The following is a 12809-nucleotide window of genomic DNA, read 5'->3' on the forward strand; positions in this document are numbered from 1 at the left end:
TAGACATTTGGTTATGTATTCTGTCTTATTTTATAGAAAAGCATAATATTTAAAAGCATACTGAGAAACATACCAGGAAAAAGCACATTCTTTTAGGTAAGTTGCTTGTACTGAGGAAATTAATTGTCTTAATTTTTGAAAAAATGGGAAGAACTTATATGTATCTTCAAAGAAACATAATAACAAAGGGACATCCTGGCTACCTGAAGATAAAATTATCAAGATACATCTATAGTTCTTTGATTATATCCTATGTAACTTCTTCTTTAGTATTATGACAATTGACAATCACCATAATGGTAACTGAAAAAACAGACTAACAAAAAAAACAATGAAAATAGGGTGTTGAATTCCTGGGAAATTTTCTGACTATTGCCAGAAAAAGATATGAATGTACCTTTGATATCCTGTTGTTCTTATCATTTAATAACTTCTATAAATATTAACATATCTAATACACAGTTATCAATAACTCTCCTGACTTCCAAGAGTTGAGAAATTGGTTTGTGAGTTTATCTCTTGTTTCTCCTATTCATTTAAAACATATTAAGACTATTTATTTTATGCTTTTGAATAGTTTGCCTGCATTTGTATTTATGCACCACTTGAGTTCCTGGTGCCATGGAGGTTAGAAGAGGATATTGGATTCTTTGGATCTGAAATTATAGATGGTTGTGAGCCTTGATGTAGTTGTTTGGAACCAAACCCAGGTCCTCTGAAGGAACAAGTGTTCTGAACCAATGAGCCATCTCTCCAGTGTCTTTATCTTGGAACAAGAATAGGGGTCTCCTTTAAAATGCTACTGGTGTTTGGTCTTCTTGTTTGTACCACAATCCCAAAAGATTAAAAAAAAAAAACACTCAGCTTGGGGCAGAACACATAAATAATACCAAGAGATTAAAAAAAAAACTTGCAAAATTGTTAACAGTTCTCTATATAAGCCATTCTTTTGTGTTTCCATAGCTTATGTTTTGTTAAATATTGGATATTTAAATAATATTAACTGGGTGCTATGGGAAAATTGCCAGTCGCTTTGGTTCTGTTGATAATCTTTATTGTTCATTATTTTTATGGAAAGCCATGTTTACACTAGGTAAATCTTGCTTTCTTGATTGCACTATACCTTCAGAGAGCTGTCTGTGTATTTAAATTTTAATACTATTTATATAGTTGTTCTCAGATTGAGGGCTGTTATGATACAAGTAGGTTGTGATGCTTATCATCCCATGTTAGGAAACTTCTAAACATAATTCAGTGGTTGTTTCAATTGTTATTAATATGATCATATTTTAGCATTGATTTTAACTTTTTTTCTATAACAAACTTTAATCCATCCGGAAGAATTATAATCCTTGAGCTTAAAATTATCACTAACTGATAACAAGAACACACTTGTTATTTCACTATCTAGAAGCAGAAGCCTGTCATAACGTTTTTGTAGAATAGTATGATTTACTCAAATTTTGGTTAATAATTGAGCTTACAACTATGACTTTAACATAATATCACTACAAAAACAAGATATGAATTTCATCTTTTGTGAAGGGAATGTTTTCTGATCTTCCAGAGTATTCATGTTCTGTTCTGAACACCCAAATAGTGGCTCAAAACAATTTGTACATCTATGGGCACCAGAGACATATGTAGTACGGATACATACACACAAGCAAAACACTCATAAACCTAAGATATAAATAAATTAATCATTTTTAATTTTTGAAATTGTAATTGTTTCCTCTTTTCGTTCTTCTCCTTCCATCCTTTCTTATAGACAACCACTCCCTGAATTCCTCCACCAATTCATGACCACCAGCCTATTATTTTTAATTTATGTTATACACAAACACACTAAAATACTCACTCTTAAATATATAAATACAATCTTCTTAGTTGGTATAATGTTACTTGTGTGTAAAAGATTTCAGAGTAGAGTCCTTCAACTGATTACTTAATAAACTAATCTTTTAAAAGGAAAGAAAGTAATTAACCAGGCATGATGACAGAGGCAGTGGTGATCTCTGCAAATTTAAAGATAGACTGTTCTACATAGAATGTTATGTGCCAAAAAGTAATACATAGCAAGACCTTGTTTTGTTTTGTTTCTTTAAAAGTGTGGGGGAAGGGTGATTTTCTATGAATTTATATTTGTGTGTGCTTGTGTGTGTGTGCATAGGAGCATGTTTGTGTGTGTGTGTGTGTGTGTGTGTGTGTGTGTTTGTCAACATACATTCTATGTACATGTTTTGTGGAGGTTAGAAGTCTTTTACTGAACTCAAATTCTGCTAGAATCACTGGCCACTGAGGTTCCTCTTTCTCTTTCTTTCTTTCTTTCTTTCTTTCTTTCTTTCTTTCTTTCTTTCTTTCTTTCTTTCTTTCTTTCTTTCTTGTCTTTATTTCTTGTCTTTATTTCTTTCTTTCTTCCTTTCTTTCCTTTACTATGTATGCAACCAGATGATAGACCATTTAGGAAGGACTGGAAGATGTAAGTTTGTTGGAGGAGGTGTGTCACTGGACGTGGACTTTAAGTTTTAAAAAGCCCATGGAAGGAAAATCCATTCCTCGCCCTTCTCTCTTTCATCTATTTCTCTCTGTATCTTCCTCCTCTCTCTCTCTGCCTGTTGCTAGTGATAAAATATAAAGTCTCTGGAGAGGACAGGAGCTCCACAAGGAGAACGAGAGTACAAAAATATCAGGGTACAGGGGTCTTTTTTGAGACTGATATCCAACCAAGGACCATTTGTGGATATTACCTAGAACCCTTGCTCAGATGTAGCACATGGCAGCTCAGTATTCAAGTGAGCTCCCTAGTAATGGGAACAGAAGATGTCTCTGACATGAACTCTGTGGCTGGCTCTTTGATCACCTCCCCCTGAGGGAAGAACAGCCTTGCCAGGCCGCAGAGGAGGACAATACACCCAGTCCTGTTGATATCTGATAAGCTAGGGTCAGATGGAAGGGAGGAGGACCTCCCCTATCAGTGGACTTGGAGAGGGGCATGGGAGGAGAAGAAGGAGGGAGGGTGGAATTGGAAGGGATTGAGGGATAGGGCCACACCTGGGATACAAAGCGAATAAACTGTAATCAATATAAACATATATAAGGTCTCAGTTACTACCTAAGTTACACATCTTCATGCTGAATTATTCCCCACCCTCATGGTCATAGACTCACTCTTAGAACCTTTAATCAGACACTCAAGTCTTTCTTTTTGAGTTTCCTTAGTCATGGTATCTCATTAGAATAGTAAAACTGTATCTAAGACAATCCTCCGAATCTAGTAAGTGCTGCTCATGTGCTCTACACTCATGAGCACCTTTCATGCAGAACCTATCACTTTGATTTATATAAAATTTTATTCTTAATTATACTAAAAGTAAAGTCTTTACTAATCTATGTTTTATTGCTAAAATAAACAACACATGTAGGTTTCACTATTATCAACTTTCAGTTTTTTTTATTTTAAATATACTATGACACATTTAAGTGGCTTTATTTATTTTCTTCTACCATCATATCTACAGAAAATAGCTACTCAAGTCTGGATAATACATTATGCTATGTTGAGAGTTACACAGAACTTTTTCAAAATCAGAAATAGCTTAAACATTATGCAACTCTGCTTGATAGTAGAAAGGAAGGAATTTATGCAAATAACAGTTTTCCAACATATAAAACCATAGCTAGGCTAAGTAATGTGGTCCTACAATGTTTTTTCCCGAAACAACAAGAAAAAATTAATCACTATAAAAACCATCAGTTGTTCTTGATGTAGTTAAAAAAGATGTTCTTACATAGTTAATAAAAGGCCCAATGAATGAAAGCTGAAGATGGAACTAGTTTTTGTTGGTTTTCAAAGTATTAATAGGTTTCTGACCTTTTATGTTTAACTTTTCTAGAGTTTAACTTTTTGTTATCTCTAAGAATTGTTTAAGTTATGGATGTTACTGGTCATCTGAATTTATTGGTAACTGTATGGCAAAATCTGGTACCAATTTTGATAAAGGGATAGCTAGAAATATGTGAGTACCAAGCTAATTTTATATAAAATAAAAACACTCACCTAAACAATAGCAAAGTAAGTCTTATGTACAAGTGGTACTTATCATTACCATTAGAATAATTTTTCTTTAAAATAATTTATCACATTAATCTTTTTGGGTGTGTGTATGTATATGGGTATATATAGTACATGCACAGAAGGAGATCAAAATACACTGTTAGGTGTTGATTTTCTACTAAAATGGGAACCTGAGCGATTGAATTCAGGTCCTCAGAGTTGGAGGTAAGTGTCTTTACCCACTGAAAATTCTTTCCAGCTATAGAGTAAATATTCTTGGAAGAAAAACATGTCCTATTTTTACCTATGACCTCTGAGAGCTTCTGTTCATAAGTACTACCTAAACCATAGGAACAAGTAAAATTGTGTACAGTAGCAAACAGTAATTGAGAAACACTAACCAGAAGAAACTTACTTGTGCCTTCAAATTTCTGTAAGTTTGACTCTCACTATCATCCTTATCCCACATTAGGTAACCTTTTCACAGGCATTCTTTTGTATCACCTCTCATCACTATATAATTTTACTAATCACTATTTACATATGTTAATACTGAATCTCTCCAAGCATAATTCTATGACTTTATAACAAACTTTCTTAACTTTTAGAATGAAATAGTTAGAAGACACTAAATCTGTACCTACAGTTGAAAAACAAAAATCTATAAATATATTTATGATTTGAAACCTTACTTTTGAAATTCCATATCAACTCTATATTCTTTCTCATAATATATTTTCATTCAATATGAAAATAATGTGGTAAGCATTGTGAAGGAGAGCTGCTGAAATAAAGAAGTGTGCACAAATGTTGATTGTTTGATTGATAAAATCCTTGGTGATATGGAAAGCTTAGAATACTGCAGATCAAAATTCTAAGTATATCTTCAGTGAGCTTTAGCACCCCAAAGTAGCTTTATTTGTATACCTCTGCATCATACCCCAAATCATGTTACTAAAAGATAAAAATCCTTCAGAATTTATTAAGTTAGCAGACCACTAGTTTCTATCAAACCAAAAGCCAAGAATGTCATCAGATAACATCTGAGGCCTGTAGTGAACATTTCCATGCTTTGTTCTTTTTTTTTTTTTAATAAACTTGGAAAAAAATTAAAGAATTTTACTTTTTTTTTCTTTTTTTTTTAATTTTATTTTTCTTTTTAGTTACATTTTGTTAACTCTGTGTCCCAGCTGTATCCCGCTCCCTCATTTCCTCCCCAACCCCACACTCCCACCCTGGTCTCCTCCCTGCCCCTTTCCAAGTCCACTGATAGGGGAGGACCTCCTCCCCTTTCATTTGACCTTGTTTTATCAGGTATCTTCAGGGCTGGCCATGCTTTGTTCTAACCTTACTCTCTGACACTTCCACCAGTACATGCGAACAGTGCCTTCATATTTTTTTTTTTTGGTGTCTTTTTTTTAAGATTATTTATTTATTTATTTATTTATTTATTTTTATTTTATTTTTATTTATTAATTACACTTTACTCACTTTGTATCCCCCCCGTGGTTCCCTCCCTCCTCCCGTCCCAATCCCTCCCTTCCTCCACCCTCTGCATGCATGCCCCTCCCCAAGTCCACTGATAGGGGAGGACTTCTTTTCCTTCCTTCTGATCCTAGTTAATTAGGTCTCATCAGAAGTGGCTGCATTGTCTTCTTCTGTGTCCTGGTAATGCTGCTTCCCCCTCAGGGGGAGGTAATTAAAGAGCAGGCCAATCAGTTCATGTCAGAGACAGTCCCTATTCCTATTACAATGGAACCCACTTGGATACTGAACTGCCATGGGCTACATCTGTGCAGGGGTCTTAGGTTATCTCCATGAATAGTCCTTGGTTGGAATAGCAGTCTCAGGAAAGACCCCTGTGCTCAGATTTTTTGGTTCTGTTGTTCTCCTTGTGGCATTCCTGTCCTCTCCAGATTTTACGGCTTCCCACTTCTTTCCTAAGATTCCCTGCACTCTGCCCAAAGGTTGCTCATAAGTCTCAGCATCAGTATTGGTAGTCTGTAGGGGAGAGCCTTTCAGAGGTCCTCTGTGTCAGGCTCCTGACTTGTTTGCTCTTTTCTCCTTCTTCTGATGTCCATCCTGTTTGTCATTCTGGACAGGAATTGAGCATTTTAGCAAGAGTCCTCCTTCTTGATTAGTTTCTTTAGGTGTACAGATTTTAGTAGGTTTATCCTATATTATATGTCTACATGAGTGAGTATATACAATGTAAGTCTTTCTGCTTCTGGGATAGCTCACTCGGGATGATCTTTTCCAGATCCCACCATTTACCTGCAAATTTCATGATTTCCTTGTATTGTTTTTTTTATTAATTGCTGAGTAATATTCCATTGTGTAGATATACCACAATTTTTGCATCCATTCCTCCACTGAGGGGCATCTGGGTTGTTTCCAGCTTCTGACCATTACAAATAAGGCTGCTACAAACATGGTTGAGCAAATGTCCTTACTGTGTACTTGAGACTCTTTTGGAAACCCTCCCCTACCAATGGACTTGGAGAAGGGCATGCATGGAGAAGGGGGAGGAAGGGAGGGATTGGGAGGGAAGAGGAAGGGAACTAGAGGGGGGATACAAAGTACATAAAGTGTAATTAAAAAGAAAATTAAAAATACAGAAAAAATCTTTTGTTCACATCTAATTAAAAGTAATTTTTTTCCAAATGTAAAAGGAAGAGTTACTTAAAATTTTAAATTATTGTCTTTTTCACTCTTCTATTGCTTTGAAAAGAGGCCAAGACAAAGGCAAATGTAAGTGAAAACATTAATTTGGGGCTTGCTTAGAATTTCAGAAATTTAGTCCATCATTATCAACATAGGGAACAAGGTGGCATGCAGACAGGCACTGGATCAGTAGCTAAGAACTACATCCTGCTCTGTAGGCAGAGACAAACTTTGGGCTTGTCATGGGCATTTGAAACCTCAAAGCTCACCTCAAGTGGCATACTTCCTCCAACAACATGACATTCCTTAATCCTTCTAATCTTTTCAAATAATGTCACTGCCGAATATCTAAACATTAGAATATATGAGCCTATGGGGCCCATTTAAACTCAAACAACCACAATCACTAAGTCAATTTAAATATTTTATTTGAGATGGAGTTATGCTGTATACTGCAGGCTGTCCTCTGACTTACAATTTTCTTGCTTCAACACCCCAAACTATAAACTGGAGGTAGCTGCTCTTTTTTCTCTTCTCCCACAGCTCATCACAGACATTGCGAGACCTGCAAACTTTCTAACCATGGCAAACTTCTACCATACCTTCATTGCCATCAAGCCAGATTCTGTGTAGTAGGGCTGCAGTGGTTGATATCATCAAGAACTTCAAACAAAAGGTGTTCAGCCTGGTACACAGGAAGCCTTCAGGCTTCTGAAGAAAATACGAAACAGCATTACACTGACTTGAAAAACCATCCTTGCTCCCTGGAGTTGATGAAGTACATGGAATCAGGGCCTATAGTGGCCAGGGTCTGGGAGTGGCCAAGCAATGTTATGAGACACCAAATGAGTTGTTTCAAAGCCAAGCACTATTCAAAGAGATTTCTGCCTTGAATTTGGAAGGAACATCATTCACAGCAGTGATTCAGTGGAAAGTCCTGGGAAAGAGATTGGTCTATGATTTAATCCTGAAAAACTGATTGAATGCAAGTGTAATAGCAATGTGACTAGAGGTAGATAAAACAGCATTACTGATGCATCGCTGAACACAGCTTTTCATTCCACAGAGCATATAAACTATCTTTTCTAAAACATATTTACCAATGAAGTCTTTGAAACTGAAAACAGTATGATCACATGCATTCACTAGCATAATGGCAAATATTTGTAATTAAAGATAAGGTACAGGCCTGTCTCTTACCAAAGATTTGCAGTTCTAGTGGTATTAATTTCAGAAGCCACTGACGATAGACTAAACAAAGAAAGTGTCCCAAATCATACCTGAGAAAGGCTGGGAACTCTGTAGATAAAACAGGTGAAACTGGCATCTCCTTTTAGGGTTCTTGGTATTAAAAGAATTTAAGAATGGGCTCACATAATTTTATAAAAAATTGAAAAGAAAAATAGTATAGTAGGCAAACTACACAATCTAAGCATAATCTTAAAATAAGAGAATGGAAGACAGAAAGAAAAACCATGCCATTTAAACTTGCATGAAGATAAGACATACAGCTGATAAGCAGCTACATGTTAGGGAGGGAGCTTTTAGTAAATCAGTAAGAAATTCCAAAATGTTTGTGTAAAATACCAAAGTATTAAAGGAAACATACTTAGGGGAAAGATAGATAAAAGAAAAGGTTATACTATTTTTTCTGTGTAATTCAGGAAGACAATGGTCCATAATGGGTGTGGCCCATAAACTACAACTCTAAGGCAGAAAAAGTAGATTGCCTCATTAAATTCTGCCTTCTTTAGCAAATTTTAGGTGTTCAACAGATTAGACATTATAACATTTAGATCATGGGTTGACTAGTCTTAATTATGTAGATATATAAAATCTAGAAACACTTATACAGAAAACACCTGTGATATATTTTAATGCAATGCATTTAATGATACATTTTGTTAATGTAAGTCTGTAGTTAAGCACGTGTGTGCTCTAATTTGTGAAGTTCTCATTCTAGTAAAACTGTAGGCAATCAAATTGCTTATTCAAACATGGTATACACTTCATACCTATATATATATCAAAACTGTTCATCAGAAATATGTTTTACATACATTGTTTTACATACACTTACTATTGAACAATATGAACAGTACATTTTAGGTTTAGATATGTATTTTATTGTTGGCTTCTTTTTTTCTTTTATTATATATTCAACAAATCTGTTTTAACTACAAATAATAAAGTTATAAATGTATTCAACATCTTATTATAAAACATAATATTCTAAAGAAAATTAGTGATTTGATTAAAACAAATTTTAGAAAAAAAAAACAGAATCTTTCTGAAACATAATAAAACATGTAAGCAAGAAGCCCTGCCTACATGTTTTATTATGTGTCAGGATTCCTTAGTAAGAGGCTCAGGAACTGGCTCTGACATGAACTCAGTGGATAGCTCTTTGATGACCTCTCCATGTGGGGTACAACTTTGCCAGGACACAGAGGAAGATGATGCAGCCAGTCCTGATGAGATCTGATAAGCTAGGATCATATAAAAGGGGAGGAGGACCCCACCTATCAGTGAACTATGGGAAGAGCATAAGGGGAGAAGAGGGAGGGAGAGTAGGATTGGGAGGGAGCAATCGAGGGGGCTACAGCTGTGATACAAAATGAATAAATTATAATAAACAATAAAAAATAAGCAAATTTGATTCATGTATTGCTGCCACGATTCAATGACAAATATTTTCAGAGCTCTGTTTTATCTACATTTTAAAGCATAAACTTTTCAGCCTGGTATCTGAGATGCTACAATTTGCCCTTCAATCTTCTCCCACTAAGACTCAATACACCTAGTACATTATGAGCATTATGCTATGATTTTTAAAAATAAAAATGTATTGCCTCTAAGAAGTATAAAGAAGCATAAATGAACAAAATAGGAAAACTTCCTGTAAAAAATACCCCTCTAATTTGAAAATTGTCACTTAAATTATAAAGGTAAAACCAAGTATAGCCATTTCTCTATAAAATATATTTTGTCAATTTTATAAGTAAAACTGATATGCCCAAAGTTCCAGTACATATTTATTTAATTTTATTGTCATGTGTTTATTGACAATTTGTGTTTATTTCAGGGATTTCTTGGATATGGTTGATGTCCAGGTTTTGGATAGTATGTCTTTGCTTTCCTTTTCTTTTCATTTTTTTATTTATTACAATTTATTCCATTTGTATTACAGCTGTGTGCTCCTCACCCATCTCCTCCCAATCCCACACTCCCTCCCTCTTCTCTCTCTATGCCCCTCCCCTAGTCCACTGATAGGTGAGGTCCTCCTTCCCTTCTATCTGACCCTAGCCTATCAGGTCTCACCAGAACAGGTTACATTGTCTTTTTCTGTGTCCTGGCAAGGCTGTACCCCCCAAGGGATGAGTGATCAGAGAGCATGTCACTGAGTTCATGCTCGAGAAAGCCCCTGTTCCCCTTACTAGGAACACCACTTGGATAATGAGTCTATGGACTTATATGTGAGCCAGGGTTTTAGGTCCTCTCCATGCATTGTCCTTGGTTGGGGTATCAGTCTCTGCAGGGCTCCCAGGAGTCTTTGGGTTTTTGTTTGTTTGTTTTTGTTTTGTTTTGTTTTGTTTTTGATCTCTTGGTCTCCTTTTGGAGCTCTGGTACCTTCCCGATCTTTCTGTCTCCTCTTTCATTCACAAAACTCCATGCCTTCTGCCCAAGGTTTGGCTATGGGTTTCAGGCTCAACTTCGATACCTCGGTCAGTAGAGTCTTTCAGAGGCCCTCTGTGGTAGGTTCCTGTCCTCTTCCCTGTCTTCTGTTTCCACTGTCTATCGTGTTTGTCTTTCTGAAGGAGGATTGAGCATCTTCAGTAGGGTCTTCCTTTAGATTAGAGTCTTTAGAAGTATATATTTAAGTCTGTTTATCCTATATTATATGGATAATATCCACTTATGAGTGAGTATATAGTGTGTCATCTCACTCAAGATGATCTTTTCTAGTTCCCAACATTCGCTTGCAAATTTCAGGATGTCCTTGTTTTTAATTGCTGAGTAGTATTCCATTGTGTAAACGTACCACAATTTCTGTATCCATTCCTCCACTGAAGGATATCTCGGTGTTTCCAGCTTCTGGCTATTACAAATAGAGCTGCTATGAACATGGTTGAACAAATGTCCTTTTTGTTTACTTGTGCATACTTTGGATATATGACTGGAAGTGGTATAGCTGGGTTTTGAGGTAGCACCTTTCCTATTTTTCTGAGAAAGTGCCAGATTGATTTCCAAAGTGGCTGTACAAGTTTACATTCCCATCAGCATTGGAGGAGGGTTCCCCTTTCTCCACATTTTCTCCAGCATGTGTTGTCACTTGAGTTTTTATCTCAGTCATTCTGATGGGTGTAAGGTAAAATCTCAGGGTTGTTTTGGTTTGCATCCCCCTGATGGCTAAACGCATTGAACATTTTGTTTATTGTTTCTCTACCATTCGATATTCCTCTACTGATAATTCTTTTTAGTTCTGTACTATTTGCATTTTCTGTACTATTTGCATTTAGTTCTGAACTATTGCATTATTTGGTTTGTTGGTGTTTAGCCCTCTGTCAGATAGATGATTGGTAAAGAACTTTTCCCAATCTGCAGTCAGTCATTTTGCTTTGATGACAGTGTCTTTTGCCTTACAGAAGCTTTTTCAGTTTCATGAGATCCCATTTATTGATTGTTGGTCTTGGAGCCTGTGCTGTTAGTGTTCTGTTCAGGAAGTTGTCTCCTGTACCAATGAGATTCAGGCTCTTCCCCACTTATTTTTTAAAGAAGTGAAGTATATCTGGATTTATGTTGAGTTCTTTGATCCTCTTGAACTTTAGTTTTGCTCAGGGTGATAAAAATGGATCTATTTGCCTTTTTCTACTTATAGACATCCAGGTAGATCAGCACCATTTGGTGAAAATGCTATCTTTTTCCCACTGTTTGGCTTTGGTTCATTTTAAAAAATCAAATATCTATAAGTATGTGGATGTATTTCTGGATCTGTGATTCAATTTCATTGATCCAACAGTCAGTTTCTATGCCAGTACCATGCCATTTTTATTACTACTACTCTAGAATACACCTTGAGATCAGGGATGGATATACCTCCAGGAGATTGTTTTAGTAAGACTAGGTTGTTTGATTTCCTGTATAAAATTGTGACTTTGTTCTTTCAAGTCTGTAAAAAAATGTATTGGTGTTTTGATGGGAATTGCATTTACTCTGTAGATTGATTTTTCCAGGATCACCATTTTCACTATGTTAATCCTACCAAACCATGAGCATGGGAGATCTTTCCATTTTTTTTTTTATATCTTCTTCAATTTCTTTCTTCAGAGACATAGAGATTTTTTTCATACAGGTCTTTCATATGCTTATTTAGAGTCACAGCAAAGTACTTTATGTTATTTTTGGTTATTGTAAAACATGTTGTTCCTTTAATTTCTTTCTCAGCCTAGTTGTCTTGTGTAAATAGGAAGGCTACTGATGTTTGTTTTTTTTTTTTTTGAGTTAATTTTGTATCTAGCACTTTGCTGAAGGCTTTATCATCTGAGGAGATCTCTTGAATAATTTTTTGGGGTCACTCAATGTATACTACTATATCATCTGTGAATAGTGATACTTTGACTTCTTCTTTTCTGATTTGTATCCCTTTGATCTTCTTTAGTTTTCTTATTGCTCTAATTAGGACTTCAAGTACTATGTTGAAGAGGTAAGGAGAGAATGTGCAGGCTTGCCTTTTCTCTGATTTCAGTGGTGTTGATTAAGTTTCTCTCTACTTAGTTTGATTTTGGCCATAGGCTTTCTGTACATTGTCTTTACTATGCGCTGTCCCTTGTATTTTTGATCTCTTTCTGACAGGTATAAAATGGAATCTCATAGTTGTTTTAATTTTTATTTTCCTGATGACTAAGGATGTCTGATCTTCCTTCAAGTGCTTCTCAATCATTAAGATCCTTCTGTTCAGAATTTTTGTTTAGCTCTTTATCCAATTTTTTTAAAATTTTGATTACTAAGTTTGTTGGTATTTAATTTATTAAGTTCTTTATGTATTTTGGATATTAGCTCTCTGTGGAATGTAGGGTTAGTCAATATC

General features: G+C 35.5%; 1 pseudogene; it reads left to right on the forward strand.

Moving 5' to 3' along the window:
* Window positions 1-7303: 7303 nt before the first annotated feature.
* Window positions 7304-7741, forward strand: LOC129669858 (nucleoside diphosphate kinase B-like; annotated as a pseudogene).
* Window positions 7742-12809: the final 5068 nt, after the last annotated feature.

Source organism: Psammomys obesus, unplaced genomic scaffold, assembly GCF_907164565.1.
Source record: "Psammomys obesus unplaced genomic scaffold, mPsaObe1.curated_primary_1811, whole genome shotgun sequence".
Taxonomy (NCBI): Eukaryota; Metazoa; Chordata; class Mammalia; order Rodentia; family Muridae; genus Psammomys; species Psammomys obesus.